Source organism: Cupressus sempervirens, chromosome 10 (assembly GCF_028749045.1).
Source record: "Cupressus sempervirens isolate cs-2001-9-10 chromosome 10, ASM2874904v1, whole genome shotgun sequence".
Taxonomy (NCBI): Eukaryota; Viridiplantae; Streptophyta; class Pinopsida; order Cupressales; family Cupressaceae; genus Cupressus; species Cupressus sempervirens.
In genome coordinates, this window is record NC_143127.1 from 479,404,558 (window position 1) to 479,410,369 (window position 5,812).

Here is a 5,812-nt window from a genome sequence, read left to right on the forward strand (position 1 = left end):
CTTTATTATTTTAATTTCATGTGCAAAATTTTTGCTTTTTAATTAAAATAAACTTTTAAATTTTCCTCTCTCTCTCTCTCTCTCTCTCTCTCACACACACACACACACACACACACACACACACACACACACACACATATTAAATCACAAGGCATATTTAATAGTATATTTATTAATTAAAATAATAATAATATTTATAGCTCATTAATTAAAATGAAATTCCTAAATTAACTATTATTAAATTAAATAAATATTATTACATCAAAATTTTGGAACTTAAATTAAATATTTTAAATTTAATTCTTCTATTTAATTAATTTCTCAATTAATTAAATATAATTAGAATTTGATTTTTATTTATAATTTTTTTGGTAAATTAAATCATTTAATATTCTCTTAACTTGATTTAGTTATAACTGAAAATCACAATAGGCCCACAAATCTAAATAAGAAAACTCATTTTAAAGACAAAGTACTAAACCAAGTTCAAGGGTCAAAATCTCAAATTCACATCACTTGACAAATTCAAAAGGGTAAATAACTTAGATACTTGTCCTATTTTCTAGGACAATTGGCTTAGGGTTAGGATTTGGACTCGAGAACCATCTCCCCTATATAGCATTGAGATACTGCGATAGGGCACACTCATCCTGGAAATTCAAGGAAGTCGATGCCTGGTACCTACAATCTGCATAAAAGTCAAACATGTACATATACATATATATCTAAACTAAATAGGAATGGTAGGGAGTGGTGCATCGTGTAGATCCAGACTAGTAGGTGACTACGACTCCCTCCCTCAACCACATCGAAAATGTCAAACATAAAGTAAAACATACATGTACGCCTTACACATGAAAGTATGGGGTAAGTAACTATAGAAAATTGCATATAAATCATCCATCTTTCCATCATCATGACATAACTAAAATCACTATATGAACATACGAAGTATCATCATTGAAAAGACAAACATAACCACATAAAATAATTGAGTATCAAGTAGCTCATCAAATATATAAACTGAGTATCAAATAACATCCAATCAAATTCGGTAATCGAGTACCACTAAATCATAAAATGTAACCATAAAAATGGCCAAAAAGAATTCAATCATATAACATGAAAAGTAAACTAGGGGTAGGCATTATAGGTGTAGGAGAACCTAAACATTGAACATAACCAGAGGTGAAAGATATAATAGGAAATGCAAAAAAGTTTCTAAAACCCTTAGTAACAAAGGTACTTAGAAGGGTTTGATCATATCTATAAAAGTAACCGCTAAAAAATCCCCAAACTCTAGCATTTCAAAGTAGACTCATGTAGCCTTCATATGAACTTGGCCACACATAAAATGGTTAAGGCATGTGAAAATGACGTGATAACCTAATATTCATCCAATATGCAGTTGGATGCTTATCCTTGGTTTTCTCTATTTGGATAGCTTCATAGATGTTATGGAGGGCCTCTAACATGCATTGATAGGATGACACCTGAGGTTGTAGATAGAGACCTCATTATTGACGAATTGTCGACATGATTGGTAGGGAAGCTCTTTCCTTTGCCACTATATATTCAAGGAAGAACCACTCATTCACTAAACCCCCAAAATTGGAGTTTTACTTGCATCTTAAAAGTTATTTTTAAATTTTGTTTACAACTATTAATAAAATATAGTTTACCTATTAACTCTTAAAAATCTTATTTTCTAGGTTCTTGTTAGGGAGATTAGGGTATAAATATGTGAATATCAATGCACCCCTTATTGTGCACTTATTAGGGCATGAATATGGTAACTAGGATTTTTATACTATACTTAAATATGCTTGTAGCATTCATCACACATATACTAATCTTCTTAATTCCTGTGCAACCTTGTGTGAGATTTTTTGTGCAAATTTCTTATCTCGATATTTTTCTTGATAATATCCTTTACTCAACTTCTTTCTTCTCCAACTAACCTAAGTGATCTTTGAAGGAACTCATTAAATGTTTCAATTATTGTGCAAGATCAAGGGATGCATTGATATGGACATTTAGTAAGATATCTAGGAACATTTATATTGCATCATTAAGAAAACTTGTTTTCATCATCATTTTTTTCAAGAAAATACAAGGACACAATAGGTTTAAACCATAATTTAAAGATCAACAAATCTTTGAACAAATATGGTGTATTGGGGGAAGCTTCTATTGTCCAGGTGAAGAGACTTATTTTTATATGAAATACTAAGGCTAACTTTTCATTCTCAAAGGTAGGTTTCACAAAAAAATTCCTTGCTAATGAATGCCAAGCACTTCTTGCATCATCATTATGCCAATTTCAAAAAGTCACATCATCATTTTCGACGATAATCAATTTGGAGAAATTGGACATAACAAGTATAGGTGTGGTACATATCACATATTTGAGAAACTTAATATTATTTTTCAATGACTCACACATCACAAATGCAATTTTATTAACATTGCAATCAAAGGTGCAATAATAATTGACGTGACCTAAAGTTACCAAAGACTTCAGTTTGGAAAATTTTGGATGTTTTCCATTTTATTGGAATCTATTGTTAATATATATACTAAGTCAATATGATCAAGGTATTCCACCTCCTTAGTATCAAAAGAAATCTTGGAAGACTGAATACAATTTTTTTTTGGATAGGGTGTGTAGGGTCTAGTCCAAGCAAATGAGATGACCTTTTCATGCTTAACTTACAAACACGATTGTGATTTAAGAGGGCCAATATGATTACAAAGGGATGCAATTTGTGTTCATTGGACTATGGAACATGGATAACACATTTGTGAGGTTAAATGATATCACTAGAATTGTTTTTCCCATAAGCAAATTTGGCTATAGTTGGAGTGAAAATTACATCCAGAAGAGTGGTAACATGTAATCCTTCTAATAGTTTATAAATTATAGTAGAGAAATTGTCTCTGATGCTGATTTTGTTTAGATATTCAATATTCCAATACAATTATGATAGTTGTTTCTATATCCATATTTATGGATCTCCCCCAAAGGCTAGAAAAGCTTGTATTAGCATATCAAATGACCACCCACACAATAAGTGAAGTGGAGGAGAAAGCATAATTATGAATATAAATTTCAAAAAAGAGTAAGGTTCAAATGACAATGTAATGCCCCCCAAATACAACAAAAGAAGTCTTCAGTTTCTACACATCAGTTTTTAGCTGTTGTACAAGTGAGTGCTGAGAGTAAAAAACTAAATATGTCACAAGTTATATCCATTAATTAATTGATATAATAATAAATTTTGAATTTTTTTCCTTAATTGTGGATCAATCATCATTAAGAGCCATTTACTTCAGACTTTTTCCTTCAACAACGTTCTGATGTAGAAGTTCTCAAAATGTCTATTTACAAGTGTTTATATGGTTCTTAGTAAGTTTTGAGTCATCAAAGTCAAAAAGTGTCATTATGGTCCAAACTTGCAAAAATGCAGCTTTGTAAAAGTTGCAAACGTTGCATCAAATATGTAAGAAAATTAATAGGTCGGTGACAAACACTTAGAAACTGTCACTGTTATATCTGTAGGTTTTGAGGATAGTTATGGAGATGGAGTGAGATTTTGTCTGTGCTCCTCCGTGTAATGGTCAATACTATTCCATGGCAGAAGAATTAGTTTTGTGATGACAATGAAATAAGGTAGTGATGTGTATAAGTTCCTGATAGTTTTTTCCTGTTTCCAAGCATTTCTTTACATGTGAGTGCATTGAACAAGAGCTGCAGAGCAGCCAAGTTCCTGCCAAATATATGAAGAGCAATCTTGATTTGATTTTGCGTACAACACATATCAGTTCTAGAAAATACCTTGTTTCGTGCAAGAAGTATTCTATAGTGAAACACTTTGATAAGTTCAAAGTAAGAAATACTCTATAGTGAAACACTTTGATAAGTTCAAAGTTACATTATAAACAAATCAATACAAGAATCAGTAGATACCTTGTTGTGGAAATTTTCAATCGAGAAATAGAAGTAAGCCAAATTTGTTAATGTAGACAATCCATGTAAATAATTTTGTAACAGTCTATGCATGGAGAGGAATTCGGGTTTTCTAGACTCTATATTTGTAACTAAAGTTGAACTTTAATGTAAAGTCCAAGTCGATGATATGTGCTTTGTAGGATTTTTCCCAAAGTCGATGATAAGTGCTTTGCATGATTTTTCTCATCTTATGTAATAACACTACATTTCCATGTTTCATATTTAAGTTTTTATCCTACTTGGTGTAGTCTTCATTTTTATCTTCAGTTTTTGTTTTGTTTGGCTTATAGGCTTGAAGTAGGGCTTTTGAGATACTTCTCTTTGCCTCATATTTTTTAGTACAATTGATTACTTTAGAAATATGGGTTGACAAAAATGTTTCTCTATCATTTCATTTATTTTTATCATTCGATTTGATGAGTATGAGCATTTGTTTATTGTTATGGTTGGGTTTTGAAGTTTTTATCTTGTTATGTTGTTGAATTTCGTATACATGCCTAGATTTTATATTTTATTGGATTATTGGGGGTTTGGGCATGAAATGCAAAAAAAAATTCTAATCTTGTTTTGATTAAGTAAAATTAGGTTTTGAAAGGACCATAAACCTTGTACAAAGAGAAAAGAAAGATACAACAATGAAGGATCTTAACACAACTATGGAACACCACCCAACAAACTAGAGGGATACACCATAGTTCCCAACAAGAGGGCTAAAAACCAGCTCAGATATAAACAAAAGACTGTCAAGATTTACATTTTGGTCGAGTCTTTTGAGAATGTAAAGACATATCAAATGAAGGTTTGAAAGATTTTACTTTTTTCCCCATTAACTGATGTCCATCCATCCTCCACCTTTCCAGTATCCGTTTGCAAATCCAAAGATAAACTTGAAGAACCAAGGCAGATTGCAAGAGTATTCATAGGAGAGAAAGGGGTAGCACCACTACTAATCCCCAAAGCCCTTGCAGAAGAAACATGGGCATCAATACCCACAACAACAGGAGATAAGACAATTGAACTAGCTCCAACATTAATGTTTTGGACAAAGCCAACAACTAAAGAAGGGACAACCTTAACATTTTGAATCAAAGTCACTTTAGAGACAACATCTGTATCATTAAAGACAACAACAATATCATCTACCAAAGAAATATCATTTTGTGGTGAGCAATTCACCCCATCCCCTTCCTTGAAAACTTTTTGAGCTGTATAATGATGGTTTGAAACCCCCAACCACCAACAAGGTGATTTCTTTGATCAAACCTTATCAGAGGAACACCACATAGCAAGATGGCCAATCTTGTGATTTTTTTGCATTTGAAAGGAGTACCCTCATAATCAAGATTATAGGTCCAAGCCAAAGTAATTTGTTTAGGGAGACCCTTAGAAACATCAACCTCCACAAGAATGCGAGCATACATCATTTTAAACACATCTAAAGAATCCTTATCAACCATCTAAAAATCCCCAATGGCCACCCCCACAGACTCCAAGACTAAATCCAGCCAAAGGCGGAGCGGAAGATTCGACAATCTTACCCATAAAGGTATCTTATTAAAGGATTTAATAGCTAGATCAAATCCCTGACACCAAGGTTTGGCCATAAAGGGAAACCTCTCCCTCTCCTTCCAAGAGAAACCACTGTTACACAAAATCGTTTTCCTATCTGCAATATTAGCAAATTTTACAACAAAAAAAAAAAACCTGCCACAAGGTAAATCTGAATTGTATGAATTATGATTGGTTCCCAATGTTTGGAAATCCAAGCATGTAAATCCAAAAGAGATGACTAGAAACCCC